This window comes from Salvia hispanica, chromosome 2, assembly GCF_029641045.1.
Source record: "Salvia hispanica isolate PSC_SH4W2 chromosome 2, Shi_PSC_v1, whole genome shotgun sequence".
NCBI classification, from domain to species: domain Eukaryota; kingdom Viridiplantae; phylum Streptophyta; class Magnoliopsida; order Lamiales; family Lamiaceae; genus Salvia; species Salvia hispanica.
Window position 1 is genome coordinate 32,747,577 of NC_142693.1, and position 18,433 is coordinate 32,766,009.

Consider the following 18,433-nt stretch of genomic DNA (forward strand, 5'->3'; position numbering starts at 1 on the left):
ACTTAGGGGCTTCTTTTGATAGATGAAAACCCTATATATATATATAGGGTGCGTTAAAATGACAACGCTCTTAAAATGACACTGTGACACCACGCTAGACTGCAATATTATATATGCTAGACTGCAATAGTATAAACGCTAGACTGCAATCTATAGATTGCAGTCCAGCGTATTGGATATTGCAGTCGGGAAAAATTGCAGTCTAGCGTATTAGATATTGCAGTCCGCGAAAATTTACTCTTGAGCAATTTTTATGATTGCCACATGGCAGCTGATTATTCGTCCATGTGTACAAATGATTGGCTATGATTGGTGGTATGGTGTTACCTTAAGAGGTGTTGTCATTTTAACACAAACCTATATATATATATATAGGGATGTATTAAGATGACAACCCTCTTTATTGTAACACCATACCACCATTTTAGGCCATTGGATTTGAAAATCGTGTGTTTGTCATGCTGCCACGTGTAAAAACACGGAGGGGTAAAATAGGAAATTTCTAATTTTACGTTACCAGATTGCAGTGCTGTTCATTGAATATTGCAGTCTTACCACAATAATATTGCAGTTTACCACAACTGCAATATCTAATACAGTAGACTGCAAACCTGTGTTTTTTCACGAAATTTAATCCCGGGCGTCCATAGATGAGATCTAATGGACTATATTGGTGGTATGGTGTTATCCTATCTATGGTGGCACTCGGGTGCCACTATAGATAAAATAACATCATACCACCAATATCCACCCTTAGATCCGGAAATCCAACGCTCAAGATTTAATTTCGTGAACAGAATTGAGATTGCTGTCTAGTGTATACAGAATTGCTGTCGGGGGCATTTTAGTCATTTCAAACAGATTCTAATTAGGGTTACCCCAAAAATATCGTCATTCTCCAAATTCGTTTTTCTCTCTTTCTCCCAGACTCTTCTCTCTCTCTCCCCGACTCTCCGATTCTCCAAAACCTGATCCCGCCGCCTCCACATCTAGATCCCGCCGCCTCCGCCTATATATCCCGCCGCCTCCGCCTCTACCTCTAAATCCCACCGCCTCTGCCTCTACATCACGCGATTTAGGGCTAATTTCTAGAATTCCGAACACCTATAACAACTAAACGGTGAAAACAGTTCATAAGGTATGTTAATTGGATTCCGTTTAGGGTTGAACAAAATAGGTTTCGAGAATGTTACTTTGTTTGTGTATGCAGATTTATGTATGTGTTTATTGATTTTTGTTCATATTTCATTGATGTTGCTGCGAAATTTAAGTATTATTCATTCAATTTCTGTTTAATGTTGATTGGTGTTTTTTTGCTAAATTTATTGTTTAGATCTTAGGTTTTTGCGAGATTTTGGTTGATGTATTGGAAAACCTAGAGGAACTGAGATTTTGGTTTGCTGGAGTATACTGAGTTTGCATTTTGGAGTATATGTGATACTGATATTGTAGTATATGTGATGTGCACTTTAGAGTATATGTGAGTTTATGTGCATTTTTGAGTATATGTGCATATGTGATGAGCTTTTTGGAGTATACTGAGTTTACTGAGTTTGCATTTTTGGAGTATAGGTGATGTGCATTTTGGAGTATATGTGATACTGAGTTTGCTGGTTATATATGTGATACTAATATTGCAGTATTACTGATAATATTTTGCAGTGCATCATTTACAATATTGCAGTATTGTTTATCACCAATTGTATAGCGATTTTGCTTGCTGTAATGGTAATTTTGCTATTGTATGGCGATTTTGCTCCATGTATTGGTGATTTTTGCAATTGTATGAAGATTTTTTATAGTTTTTATCGCGATTTTGTTATGTGAGTTTGCTGGTTATATATGTGATAATATTGCAGTATTGCTGATAATATTTTGCAGTACATCATTTACAATATTGTTTATCACCAATTGTATAACGATTTGGTTGATTTGTGGATGATTTGGTTGTTCATACTTGTTTGCTTTGTCCATTTGTTTCAGGGACCATAAATCAAATTAAGTGATCGGTTGTAGAAAAAACCGAATTCACATCTAAACTGATAAAATATTAATAGAATTTCGAATTCCATATGTATGTGTTAATGTGTGCATATATATCGCAATACTTAAATTGTGAGTTTGATATATTGAGAAAAGAAGCTAGGGAGCTACAGTTTGTTATTGGATTTCAGGTTGAGGACCGTATCTCAGTTAGAATATTCAAGTAGTTTAGAACATATTCCACTAAATATTTCATACTCCATACTACAAATGAGTAATCAGCTACTCTGCCTATTGATCCGCACGACATTTTCTACTAACTAGGTTGCCACTTGTTCTTTAATTATTCATAATATTTCAATTTTTGTTTCTACAATTACTTGCATATATCTAATTATTGTACGACGTATATAATTATTTGTTGAGTACTAGTATTTGTGTTTTAGATGAATAGTGGATGTTTTGGTCGTTCATTAGTCTGCATTTTTTTGTATGTTGCTTGTTTGGTGGACAACATTTGATTCATATTCTTTGTTTAATGCAGTGTAAGACAAATTAAAATGGCACGAAAAAGAACAAGATCACAGAGAGAAGAAGAAGAAGAGATTGAAGAAAACCCTAGAAGGGACAGAAGAAGAAGTTGAAACCAGCACTAGTCATCAAAACATTGATGAAGAAGAAAGAGAAGAAAGGGGATCAAGAGGTTTAGGTGTTGTGATACACTTTGCAGTTTTGCATGTTATATATTGCAGTATTGCGTGTTATATATTGCAGTTTTGCTTGTTATATTATTGTATTGTTTGTTATATATTGCAATGCATCATTTAGAATAATGCAGTATTTAAACAATCCTTTTTCTTTTGTAGTTCTGGTAAAACTAAACAAGGGGTTGAATGCCCTGCTGTTCAGATTAAAGGCCCTGCAACAAGAATGGGGCATTTGGCTGTGTGTTGCGAATTGCCTAACATCAGTTCAAGGAGGCAAAAAAAGAGATGACCGATAGATGTGGAGAAGATGGTTATGGAGTACAAGAAACCATAAACATTGAATTAACTCTTGGCTTTTCTGAACATGAATGAAATCTTGGCTGTGTGAATGAACTTAGCACTGAAACATGTAGTTTTGCAGTTTTAATTTGATTTGACTTTTTTTGTGTAGTTGTTTTGATGTTAGTTACTTATAAAATGTTTGCATGCTTGAGATTAAATATAGGTATAGAATACGTCTCAACATTATACATCATATTGTTATTAGGTGCACTGCAACTCATATAGTCGTGCACTACAACTCATATAGTCGTGTACTGCAATATTGTCTTAGAGTAACAATGCAACATTCATTGAACAACACAACAATATGATAATATACAAATTTGTAATTAAAAAAAGGATTGAAGTTACACTTATTACTGAAATGGAAGGCAACTTGGAAACAAATAGTATAAAATTAATAATTAATCCTTCCGGAAATAATAGATTGAAAATAATAGATTGAAGCAAATTGTGTGATCGACAATCGTTACATTAAGACTGCAATATGATGATACTAATACTGCAATATACAATGTATAAGACTGCAATATGGTAATGAAAAAAATGAATTGATAATTTTATTTTCCCTTTTGTCGGCCACAGTTACTAGAGTCATGGTAACCTAATTCTCCACATTTTTTACACCGACGCAATGGTTTTTTGTTCAACTTTATAGCCTTCTCCCTCGCGGACACCAAATGGCTTTTAGAATCACTTTGCCGAACCTTTAGTTATTGGGTGCACTACAACTCATATAGCGGTATACTGCAAACTCGATACAAATAAGATTATTCTCGTCAACAAACACTAATTACTGAAATGGAATGCAACCTGAGAACAAAAATATAAAATTTAATAATTAATCTGCAATCATTTCTTTAAACTACAACAACATGAACAAAAATTATTAAAATAACATGTAAACTGCAATATCACCATGGTAACACTGCAAAAAAATTGTGAACAAAACTGAAACCAACAGAAAATTAACAACGAAATTTATGAAATAAGGAGCAAAAAAGAAAGAACCAAGAAGAGATTCACAGAAATCAAAGCCGAATCAGTTCAGACTGCAATATACGATAGTATGGCCTGCAATATACGACTATATAAATAGGAAGATGTAAAACAACAATTAGTACATAGAAATTACATAAATCAGAAACATAGTATTGCCATAAAATCACAGCCTGCATATTCTGCATAATTCCTTAAATATATTGAAACAGAACAATGTCAACCAAAAACTTCTCATCAATCAAACTATACTTGATTGATGAAATCCAATGAAAATTCATGCAACTTGTATAGCTTGGAGAGAATTGCAGAGAAATTGTTGAACGCAAATTCAACCGATCGTGTGATTGGATAGCTTGAATTTAGATGAATTCAAACAGAATTGAGATGAATATTGCTGAATCAATAATCAAAAATCGACAATGGTTGTGTGATTTGCAGAATCTTGCGTGGGATAGAATTGTATATAAAGTGGCGTGAAATTGGGTGGAGAATTCCATTGCTATATTAGAAAAGAAATTTCCTAATTTGCCCTTCAGCATTTTAATTTGATTAAACAAAAATAAAATGAGCTGCTATGTGGCAGCTTATCAACCATCCAATTTTCAGATCCTAGAGCTGATATTAGTGGTATGGTGTCATATTAGAAGGGGTTGTCATATTAACACATCCCTATATATATATAGGGGAGTGTTATATTGCTAACTCATAATTTAATTGCTAACTACAACTAAATAATAGCCATTAGATATTCAAATTAAGGGCTTAGATCATTAATCCCTAAATGTCAATACGATCAACGAAAAACGTCAATAAGGCCATAGGATTAATTCCAAAAAATATCAATAGGGGTATTAATGTCAATTAACTACATGTTTAGTTATAACTAACTTTTAAAAGAAATCCCAAAACTTTAAATTCATATAACATATATCAAATTAAAGATAATTTCATAAGAATTCCAACGATATCATACATGCATATGTTCCGACGTCAAATTTGAAAAAAAATTCAAAATTTTTTAATCTTTTCGTACAAGCAGAAATGTCAACAAACTATATAAAATATGTCAATATAATACATGTAGAATGTCAATATAAGCAATGGGTTAACATTCTTAAAGCATTGTGTTGACATTCTCAAAGCATTGTGTTGATATTTTCGGAACACTATATTGACATTTTCATCCAAAACCCTAAGTTGGAGTTTTTTTTTATCTTTTTCGATTTAATTAATTAAAACGAAAATTACACGTGGCAAATTGTAGACCACACGTTTTCTAAAATCCTATGGCCTTAAATTAATTGTAGTTAACAATTAAATGATAAGTTAACAATTGATCACTCCCCTATATATATAGGGTCTTGTTAGGTTGAGATTTATGAACCTAATTGAGAATAGAGATGCAATCTCAGCCACTCATCCAGAATGTTTGTGAAATGTCAACAGCATGTAGTTTATGTCAACAGAGGGGCATAATTGTAATTTTATTTATTTATTTATTTTTTTTTAATTTTTTTAATTTTTAAAAATTTTTTTAATTATTTTTTTAATTATTTTTATTTTTTAAAATTTTTTTTTAATTTTTTTTCGTTTTATTATTATTTTTAAATTTTTTTTTTCAACTACATATTCAATTCATGTCAACTACACATCAAATGTCAACAACTTTATTCAATAAATATTATTTGACATGAATTGTACATGTAGTTGACATTATATTGTGTAGTTAACATGAATTGTATATGTAGTTGACATGGATTGTACACATAGTAGACATTATATGTGTGTAGTTGACATGAATTGTGTGCGTGGTTGACATGGATTGTACACATAGTTGACATTATATGTGTAGTTGACATGAATTGTATATGTAGTGAAAAATAAAAATTAAAAAATTAAAAAAAAATTAAAAAAATTAAAAAAAATAATTTTTTTTAAAAAAAATTAATAAAAAATTAAAATTAAAAATTTTAAAAAATTAATAAAAATTTAAAATTAAAAATTAAAAAAAATATTTATTGAATAAAATTTACCATGATATTACCATTCTGCCCTTTCATAATTAATTAATCTAAAGATATTTTCCATGTGGAAAAATCTGGACCACTCATTTAATAAAAATGAGTGGCTTATATTACATCTCATTTCTCAATTAGCATAAAAAATCTCAATTGATCACAATCCTATATATATATATATATATATATATATGTATGGGTGTGATCATATCATAACTCATATTTATTAGATAACCTAATAACCCTATCATTTTATGGGTCAAAAGTATCATTTTTACTAAAAATGATATTTATACACGATAAAATGATATTTTTTCAGCATGCATTTTGTTCCATAAAATGATATTTTTCGTCCATAAATATGGGTTATGATATGATCACATCCTTATATATATATATAGAGGTTGACATGTAAGACGCGGTAACCTAATCTTAAATTTATTAGAATAAATTAAACATTTACCGAATCGTGAAATGATAATTAGGTAAACTTTTAAAATGCATATATTTTCTAAACTATGACATCTATCCAACTTTAATTAATTTGTGCATGCAGTCGACGATCCTAACGCTATTAAACTATAATGGAGTACTTAATTTTAATGCCTGCAATATTATTGGCCGATTACAATGCGTAATGAACCTAATTCAAAAAAGTGAACGAAAAGAAGAACAACTTGTGAAAATATAAGTTGTTATATTTACCTTTTTTTTAATAAATTAATCATTTCCGGATTTCATTAAAAAAAGCTTGAGTTAATATTAAGAGGCTTATCCAGTGTTTGAATTTGAGAATCTCAACTCTCAAGCTTGTAAGCGAAAGCAAAATACTTGAAAAAGAATGGCTGGAGAAGCAGCAGACAAGAAAATATACGATGCTGCAACAAATGGGGATGTTGCAACATTCAAGCAAGTGTTGCAACAAGATCCATGTCTTTTACTAATAAATGATAGTTTAGGTTTGTGTCAAGGGGTTAGTTAATTCTTTTGTTTACAAATTTAACTCATGCCGAAGAGCTAATTTAGACAATTTTTAGTCGTATGATCACAATAAATGTACACAGTGTGAACTCTATTTTTACAGTTATAATTAAATTGTGGAGAAGTTTTATAAAGAAACCAAAAGGCATACACTAACTAGTATAAACAATATTGGTTGAGGTTTAACTATTCTTATAATTTTCTTGACATCAATTTCATATTACAAAAATTTTAAAATAGAGGCTAAAAAAATAAATTAATTACCATGGGCTTACCTTTACTAGTTCCATCATAATAATGTGAAACAATTCTAAATTTTCAATTGATTTCTTCTTTTGCAATGTTTTCAACGTAATGATATAAACGGGGCCTCTTATATGGAATCATTTGTTTGACGTAGCAGTGGTCTGTCCGTTTTTTAAATGAAGCGTGAACTACATAAATGGTACTCCCTCCGTTCGTTCATAGTTGAGTTATTTTTCCATTTTGGGAAGTTCCCTCATAGTTGAGTCATTTCCATATATAGTAACTTTTTCCTCTTTCTTACTTTACTCTCTCTTACTTTATTCTCTCTACTTTATTCATTTTTTACTTTAGAGCATCTCCAATGGTCGGCTAGCGACCGGCTAGCAGATTCGTCGCGCTGGCCGATCGGCTAGCCGAACCATTGGAGGCGGCCAGCGCGAAATCGGCGAGCGGACCGGCGTGGGCTGGCCGATCGCTCGGCGCTGGCCGATCGACTAGCCGCCATTGTGGCGGCCCGATCGGCCAGCGCCAATTTTTGTTTTTGTTTTTGTTTTTTTTTAAAAACCTATATAAACGCGATTTTCGTTTCATTTTCATTTGCACCACTTGTTTTAACGAGTTTTCTCTCTAGAGCATCATCGAGCGATGAGTAACGCGGGTGGTAGCGGTGGTGGTAGTGGTGGGGATGCTGAGGAGTACGAACGGAGGATGAACGAGGCTATGAATGCCTACATGAACCGCGAGATGGAGCGGTACATGCGTATGGTGGAACAGCAGGCGATACCTCGCCCTCCACGGGTTATCCACCGCCGAGCAGTGATTGATCGGGATCACGCTACTGCACATCAGCGGCTGTACGACGACTACTTTTCAGAGAACCCGCGGTTTCCCGCCAACATGTTCCGGCGGCGTTTTAGAATGCGCAGGGAGTTGTTTATGCACATCGTTGGCGCATTAGAGCGTCGATATCTGTGTTTCCGCTTTAGGCACGATGCGGCTTGCAGACCTGGCCACACCCCTATTCAAAAGTGCACGGCGGCAATCAGACAGTTGGCCTACGGAGGCGCGGCAGACATGTAGGATGAGTACCTCCACATCGGTGAGTCGACAGCCCTGGAATGTCTGAAGGATTTCTATGGGGGCGTGATAAACGTTTTCGGTGAGCAGTACCTTCGAAGCCCTTCTCCCGAAGATTGTCAGAATTTGATGCAGATGCACGGGGAGAAGCATGGGTTCCCCGGGATGTTAGGCAGCATAGATTATATGCATTGGGAGTAGCTGATTACCGGCTACAAGTCAAAGAATCCCACGTTGATCCTCGAGGCCGTAGCTGATTATCGGCTGTGGATCTGGCATGCGTATTTTGGAGTAGCCGGGTCGAACAACAACCTCAACGTCCTGAACTCGTCTCCCCTCTTCAACGAGAAGTGCTAGGGCGTCGGTCCAGCCGTCTCATTTGTGGCCAACGGCAACCGGCATGATATGGGCTACTACTTGGCGGATGGGATATACCCTCGGTGGCCGGTCTTTGTGAAGACGATCAGGCAAACAAGTGATGAAAAGAAGGCCTACTTTGCGGAACGACAGGAGTCGGCGCGCAAGGACGTGGAGCGCGCATTTGGTGTGCTCCAGTCTCGATGGGCGGCAATTAAGGGTCCAACGCGTTTGTGGGATGTCGGATGCGTTTCCCAGATAATGTACGCCTGCATTATCCTGCACAACATGGTCGTCGAAGACGAAGGCGTACAACTGACTAGTTGGGCCAATGATGATGAAGCCGGTCCAAGCCACGGAACGGCCACCCCTAGTGTACGACGTGGGGTACCTCTCGATGAAGCCGGCCGCCTCAAGGAATTTGCCAACATGCGCCAAGTGGATGCTCATATTCAACTCCAAAAGGATATAATTGAAGAGTTGTGGGCACGGAGGATTGCACGACGATAGTCTTTTTTCTTTATTATGTACCTTTTTAAATGTAATTTTTTTTTATCTATGTACCTTTTTTAAATGCAATTAATGAATTTTCCCGTATATGTCTCGTAAATTTAATTCCGTAATTTAATCGTAATTTTAATTCCGTAAATGTAGTATTTTTTGAATTATTTTTATTGCGGCTGGCCTATGGCTGGCCTAAATCTGATGTGGCAGGTGGATTTTTAGTGCTGCTGACGTGGCAGGGAGAGAAACCGCTGGCCGATTACTGGTCGAAGTACCATTGGAGATGCTCTTATTCTCTCTACCTTTTTCTCTTTCTTACTTTTTTATCTATTTATTTAACACACTCAACATTCATTTCTTAAACTCCGTGCCGAAAAGTTCTGCCTCAACTATGAGGGAACGGAGGGAGTACCTAGAGATGCCCAAGGTTCGTAAACCGGCGGTTCCGATTTCGGGAAAATTGGAACCGGAACCGAACCGTGAGGCTTTTTGACGGTTCCGGTTTCGGTTCGAAAACTGGCGGTTCCGGTTCCGGTTCCGGTTCCGAACCGCCGGTTTTCATACGGTTCCTCACGGTTTCGGTTCGGTTCAGCGGTTCCGGCGGTTTTCTTGGTTTTTTATTTTTTTCTTCTTCCTTCTATGTAATTTGGAATTTTGGATTTATACAATAAATTGGAACAAGACATAGACAATGGATAATTTAATTTGAAATAAGACGAATAAGGTGAAAATCATATCAATTTTATTGAATTTGAGTTGTAACGGACAACAATATATTACAAACAATTGTCAATACAAATACAACAATTTGATATAATACAAGTGTAGTCGGAAGACTGAGAATATAAATAAAAAAAACCATAAAATGGGGGGAAAAAGGAAAGAATTGAAAAGGGCTTGAGCTCAACTTAAATTTTCAAAGTTAAACTTTTCAACTTTAAGTTGAGTTGCCTACGTATCTACAATTTTATTGAAGAATCAAAGCCCACGTAGTTCTCTTACCTTGCTTACCTTTTTGGTCGGCCGTGCTCGCCGTTCACCCCCCCCCCCCCCCGTCATTGATATAGTTGAGCTTGAGCCCCCTCGTTTCCAACCTCATAATCGGTGGAAAACTCTTCACCATCACTCTCTACACGAAAGTCGAAATCCGGCTCTTGTGCTCTCATGTCCGCCTTTGCCCAATCATCAAGTAACATAGTGGCTTCCATGTTTTTGGCGGAGAGATTGCTCCTTTTGTCGTCTAGGACACAACCGCCGACACTAAAAGCTTGCTCCACGGCGACGGTGGAAACGGGAACGGCGAAAATCTCCTTAGCCATTATCGAGAGTATCGGAAACTCTTTGTCATGTGTTCCCCACCAATCAAGAACGTCAATTTGTTGAGTAGGAGGACCTGCATTTTGAAAAATAGAGCGCGATTCCAAATATATATCTAACTCACTAGTAGCTCTAGTCCTATTGGTTGTAGCACCATATAGATCTTGCAATTGTGATACTACATCGGGATCAATCATGACATTGCTATAGTTCCTGCCACCAAAATTAAATGTCGACGGACTAGGAGGAGCACGTACCTGGTGAATGGCGTTATACCGCATTTCATATTCCGCGTAGAGAGCACGAAGTGCACTATCTAACCTTAGTTTGATTTCTTCAACATTCGGAATATTTAGTTCGAAGTCTTCTCCTCTTGTCAAGCCCATTTCGCGAAGTTGAGAAAAATCCAAATCGTGCAAACAACCATAGTACATGTCTAAAATTTTATGCACACCATGCAACTTCCACTTTGGATCCAATCATTTTGTAATAAAAAACACATTTGGAATACGCGCAAAATATTTCAACCATTTTTCTACCATATAAAACAAAATAGCCTTCAACTCTAGGAATTGAGTATTTTTCACACATGTTTTGAAACCAATTGCCACATACATGCAATGCTCCAAAACGCGCACGGAAGTAGGATAATAAACACCGGACAACTCAACAGTGGCATTTTTGAAAGCTTGGAATAATCGAAACAAATCCATGCTATGGTCCCAACAAGAGGGTATCAAAAGCAAATCAAAAGGAACATGCGGGCAAGTTCTAAAAAAATCACATAAATATTCAATGTGGTTCAAGGTCGACTCCAACATATCGTACGTCGAGTTCCAACGAGTTGAAACATCCAAACGAAAATTGGTGTACCTGCACTGCTAGCTATGACAATATTTCTTCCAAGCTCTACCAATAGGAGCTTTGTTATGAATCAACTTAACAGCAGTTCTAATAGGATCAACATGCTTTTGCCACGAATCAATCGCATCTTGAACACACAAATTCAAAATATGAGCAATGTTGGAAATAGTGTAGCCTTTACACGGGCAACTCTTGCTATTACAAAAGAACCAAAAACTAGAAGGTAAATAAAACAAAAGAAATACAATAAGAGAACAAGATGCAAACTATTGTCTTCTTCAAGTCGAGTCGAGGTAACCCTCTCTCCGCAAGATGAGATACGCCCCGACTAGTGCTCACGGATTGGCGCAACGTCCCCCAAAGATGAAACGACTTTCCTCCTACCGAGTTGAAGCACCTCAAACTCATAGGCTCCGGCGAACTTGAATTGGAGTCGAGAACCGAGCTATGCAATGCTCCTAAGATGCGAACTAGAATGCTTGAGAGCTTAGAGAGAAGAGAGAATGATTGTTGGTGTGTTCTCATCTCTCAAATTCCACTTATTTATAGGATAGAGGAGACCACCTCAAAGGTCTTGACATTAAGGCATACCATAATGCATTTGGAGGTTACCAAAAGATGAAAGGCCAAAGGCCTAGCCTTTTCAAATTTCCCACATGTTCCATGTTTTCCTACAATCCCCCACATTGGTTAGAGCGCCGCAAGCTCAAACCAACACCAGACACAAATGCATGTATGCAGACTCTTTGCTCAGTTCTCGAGAAACGATACTGTCTTTGGAGAGGTAACTTGTGGTTTTGAACCTTCCATAGTCAACACTATCGGACATACCGGCGGGCTAGTGGACGCGATGCCTTGAACTATTCCTCCTTGGTGTATGCCTAGTCAATAGTATCAACACAATATTGTCTCAACTTCATCAGTTCTCACGTTTGTGTCCGTTTCGGCCGTGGAACACCTCTTTGGAATTCATAAGTGACTCACACACACGAAGCGGCCCTACCTCTCACTTACATAGGTGATTCTTTCATGAGTATCCTGCCATACTTCATCTCCTTGAGATTTCAAGGATCATTAAAAGTCAAAAGACTTAACCTCTTACCATGTGCAGGTTACAACACTCAATGCTTTCTGAAGAATGGGCGAAGATTAAAATCATCTGAGTGTTACAACTAGATTTGTATAGCTTTGTTTCCCATTGAACCAATCCCATGGGATCTCCAATCGTATGGTTGGGTTACCACTATACTCATCTTTTAAGATGTGGCTTTCAGTCCCATTCCTTTTAGCAATTTATGCATTTGATCACGGTTTAAACCTTTTGTTAATGGATCCGCTATGTTATCCACTGACTTAACATAGTCAACTGCGATAACACCACTTGTGATCAACTGCCTTACGGTATTATGTCTACGACGAATGTGTCGAGACTTACCATTATAGAAGCCACTGTGTGCTCTACCAGTGTATCACTACTGTGGGCACTGGTTTCTTCCAACATGGAATACATTCTAGGAAATTTATGAGCCACTCGACTTCTTCCCCTGCTTTATCCAAAGCGATAAACTCAGATTCCATGGTGGAGTGAGCAATACACGTCTGTTTCGTTGACTTCCACGAAACAGCACCACCCCCCATAGTGAACACATACCCACTCGTCGAAAATGAGTCTTTTGAATCAGAGATTCAATTTGCGTCATAGTACCCTTCAAGGACTTGGGGATATCTTGTGTAGTGCAATCCAAAGTCAATAGTATACTTCAAGTATCTCAAAACTCTGCACAAAGCTTTCCAATGTTCCTTGCTTGGATTGCTCGTAAATCTGCTCAACTTGTTCACCGTACAAGCAAGATCTGGTCTAGTACAGTTCGTGATAAACATCAAACTTCCTATAACCTTTGCATACTCTTCTTGAGCAACGAGCTCACCCATATTTTTGCTTAGATGGACATTGAGCTCCAAGGGAGTCTTTGCTGGCTTACAATCAAACGAGTTGAATTTCTTAAGCATTTTCTCAACATAATGAGATTGCGTTAAGGTAATTCCCTCATTAGTCCTCAAAATTTTGATTCCGAGAATCACATCAGCTAGACCCATATCTTTCATATCGAAATTTCTTTTCAACATGTTTTTTGTCTCGTTAATAATGACACTATTGCTGCCCATTATCAACATATCATCAACATACAGACACACAATAACAAACCCGTTATCTGTGTTCTTAATGTAAACACACTTATCACACTCGTTGATAGTGAATCCATTTGACAACATCACATTGTCGAACTTCAAGTGCCATCACATCGGTAGTATCTAGTACCTTCTTGAAATGTTTCACCATGATGTTTGAGGTTAAAGACCTTTCAGTTGGTTTAGAAGGTTGAGGAGGGTGTCCACGACCACGACCACGACCACGACGACTCCTTGGTGGTGGTGGGGACATTTCTTCTTGTTCTTCCTCTTCCGCCTCTTCCGCCTCCTCCTCCTCTTCTTCATCATCATCGTCATCAAGGTTCACCGGTGTTGGAATTTGTTGAGAATAGGCACCGGGACCTGGAGCACCACTACCACTACCAACATAAGCATCGCTACCATATCCACGTCCGCCTTGGGATTGAGCGTGGGAGAGAGCAATAGCATTGGCCATATCTTGCTCTTCTCGATTCTATAAAATAATATTTGTAGTGTAATTGTAAATATCAAATAACATTATGAACAATAATGTAATGTAATTCATAATTAATAATATTAGTAGATAATAAATATTAACCTGCCACATATCCATGTTCCTTTGAGAAATCTCATCAATAACGGATTTTCGACTAGGCCGCTTGGACTTTCCTTTCCCTTTATCAATACGACCTTCTCGGGATGACATCTTGATAGTTTATGGATAATGGAATTATAGTAGAAATATGGACTTTTTTTTTTTTGGCAATTGAGAAAGACAACTTATAGAACTATAGTAATAGAACAAGTATAACAAATAGCACAATGAGAGTAGCACTTGAATAATTGAAAGCACAAATAGCACAATGAGAAATGGGAGACAAAGAGAGAGAATTGGGAGATTGAAGAGAGAAACTCTTATTAACAAGAGTGGGGTAAATGTAAGTGAGGATATAGGGGGGGTATTTATTGATAAAAATTAGGGGGAAATTGGATAAATTTGAATTCAAATTTCGAATTTAAAAAAAAAATAAAAAAAAGCTGAAAAAAGGTCAAACAAACCGCTGCAAAACCGCCTGACCACCTGCCATGAACCATCCCATCGTGTCAGCCTCGTGCTCCGCTCCAAACCGTTAAACCGCCGGTTCAACGGTTATCCACCGGTTTTCACGGTTTTCCGCGGTTAACCGGCGGTTTTGGTCAATAAACTGTCTGAAAAGGCTGACTTTATGGCTGCCAAAGCTGCATGCCTCGAACGCCATGCCGGAATTGTGAAACCGCCGATTAACCGGCGGTTCGGAACCATCCGGAACCGGCGGTTCGGCGGCGGTTTCGGTTCTTAAAATTTGGAACCGGAACCGGCCCGCGGTTCAAATTCCAGCGGTTCCGGTTCAAGAAAAAGGTGACGGTTCCGGTTTGGCGGTTAACCGCCGGAACCGAAAACCTTGGGCATGTCTAATGGTACCTGATCTTTAACTTTCGCACATAAATGATACCTGATCTTTATTTTATATCGTTTTTGGTATCTATAAATCACATTTTTTGTACCTGATGCAATTTTGACTCCAAAATGCCCTCTAAACAAATACATATTTCCATTTATATCATTAAGGTTATTTTGGGCATACAAAACTAAGTACCAAAAGTGATATTATAATTTCTTCACTCATTCTTCTCACTATTTATACTATTAATCAGGTACCATTTGCGTGCGAAAGTGAAAGATCAGATACCATTTATGTAGTTCACTCTTAAATGAAACTATAAAATACTCCCCCGTCCCACATTTGGAGTCACTTATTGTTATGGTTCGGGTTTTAAGAAAGAGTTGGAGTGTGTAATAAATGAAGTGAGATGATAGAGTGTGTAATAAATGAAGTGAGATGGTAGAGTGTGTAATAAATGAAGTGAGATGGTGGAGTTGGTTGAAGGTGAGTCCCTTTTGACTTTTGATTTTTGTTTTGATTTATTTTAATGTAGATAATGACATTTTTATGTAATTTTTGATGGAGAATGGGGTAAAATTGTATGACCAAATATGAAAAATTCTAAAAGTGACTCTTAAACTGGGACGGACTTTTATGGCAAAAAGTGACTTTTAATCTGGGACGGATGGAGTACAACTTAGTAAGTAAGATATTTCTTCCTTATATGATTAGATCAAAAGTTGAGCCTGGTGCATACGTTGAACTAGTATTGATTTTATGGGGAGTGTTCAGTTGCTAATTAATTAGCAATCACAAATTAAGATTAAATTTTAACCATTAAATTAGAAGATCTAGTGGTTGAAATAATGTCATATGGATTATATTTTAAATTAAAAAAATTATTAAATGAACTTAAAGAGTATTAATGTCAATTCTCTCTCATCAAAATTATCTCAAAACTTTAAATTTACGTAACTTTCTCGATTTAAATAATTTTTTCGCAAAAAATATATCAAATTAAAGATAATTTTATAAGGATTCCAACGACATCTCAATTGTCTGTATTCCGACAATGTTAAGGGATGAAATTTGATAGTTTTTTTTTTACTAAAACTTTTCAAGATTAGGCTCTTTTCATAGGGTTTTTTTGGACTAAAACTTTAGGCCAATATAAATCATACAGGGTTTAGAGCATTCATATCCATGCTCTTGCTAAGAGTATGGATGTGAGCCCGGACCCACCCTTATTTATTTTTAATTCTCTGCTCTTCCGCAAGAGCACAACACCTACATTCATGCTCTTCCACAAGAGCATGCTCAAGGGTCCCACCATTCTATTATTCAATTTAAATACTTCAATTACTAAAAAAAATTTCCACATATAAAATTCATTCAAAATACCCGAAATACTTTTACAAATTACTAAATAATTAAAAATTACATAATTAAAATCCTCAAAATAAAAATTACATAATTAAAATCCTAAAAATTGAGATTGAGAGAGTTGTTTGGTGTAGTGTGATTTTTTGTGTTGAAATGAGGATATTTATAGATGAAAGTGTGAATTTTGGAATAATGCAAATATGAATTAAAAGTGTGGAAAAATGGATATATTTTATTGGGAAGTGGGAAAATATTTTCTTTATTAAATCTGAAATTTTTCAGATTTTTTTGAATATTAAAAAAAATATATATATCAATCAACGTTGGCCAACCAGAGCATGTCACGTCGGCTGCTCGCGCTCTTGCCGTCGGCACGGTTGTGCTCTTAGGAAAGAACACGGTCGTGCCGTCGGCAAGAGTGCAGCGGCGGGCTTGGGTGTGCTCTTGCTGTCGGCAAGAGCACAGCTCTTCCGCAAGATGATATTATTAAAGTTTACAGACCTTGATAATACCCATAAACTTCTCATTTTATTTTTCTGGTAACGAGCCTCATATTCCACTAACTTGATCTCACTCACATTTCATTATAAAATTAATATATAAAAGTAGGATCCACATTCCACTACTTGTACTACATTTCTTAATATCCGTGTACAAAGGAGGGAGTAGTTTGACAAACTTTGCGGACCACAATGTTCCCAAGGAAATACAATTTGAGTGTGAAAATAATCTGAGTTAGTAGGATAATAAAAGCAAAGCGTCACATGTTCATACTAGCTAGGCAACATACAAACATTTAAATTTGGAATCAACGAAGGGCTCTGAAAAGGGTGTGCATCTCCAACTGCTGAGAGAAGTCCAGTATAGAAGACGTAGTAGGAAAGCATCAGCACCAAGATCGTGTTGTCGATGCATAGCCCTCATCAAAGCTCATCTGGAGTTATAGCAGCCATTCATTGGAGAAGGTGATCACGATAGCTAGCAGCGCCACACCCATGGCGACCATGGACATAATCACATAAATACGAAGAAATATGGGTAAAGGGTATGCTGGATCATGATGGTGGAGAAGAACATCGCAGCGAGTGAAGATATGAAGGCGGTCGTGTTGGCGCACCTAATGCGAGGGGACTTGTGGTCATCTTCAGCCCATACTCCGACTGGAAAGCCATCGTGGCTATCAGGAATAACACCACCATTATGGTTTTGGTCATCCCGGGGATGACTATGAAAACTGAAAAATCTGATAACAGCTTTTTCATATCTAAGTAGTTGACGTTGGTTGGAGTACTCTCGTTCAAGATTTCGATGGCAGTTTCGCTCATGGCGTTTCTTGTTTCCTGCTTTAGGATTTTGTTTTCCACCAAGTATTCTACTCTGAAAAATTTTCATAATAAATACTCCCTCCATCCGCAATTTATAGTCTCGTTTTGCTATTTTCTCATTTACTTTATTCTATTTTAGGTGAGTGAACCCATCGTCACTAACTTATTACATTCATATTCTATTATAAAATTATCCCTCCGTCCGCGAATAAAGTCTCGTTTTTCCATTTTAGTTCGTCCGCGAATAAGAGTCCCGGTTCACTTTTACCATAAATAGTAATAGGGTCACACCTTCCACTAACTCATTCCACTCACATTTCATTTAAAACTAATATATACAAGAGTGTTACATTCCACTAACTTATTTTCCCATTTTTCTTAACAAAATCTAACAATTTCTTAAAACCTATGCCAAATCAAAATGAGACTATAAATGACAGACATATGGAGTATACTTTTCTTTTTGGTTATAAGAGGGAGTATACTTTAGTTACACAATAAATACAACATGATCTATCCTTATTAACTATTCCATCCGTCTCATAATAGGAGTTATTTGTGGACACGAATTTTAAAAAATGTAAAAAATAGTGGATTGGAAAAGTTAGTGGAATATGAGACTCACTTTTTTATATTGATTTTATATTAAAATGTGAGTAAAGTGAGTTGATGGAATGTGAAAGCTATTTATCATTTATGGTAAAAATGAAGTGTGACTCTTATTGTGGGAA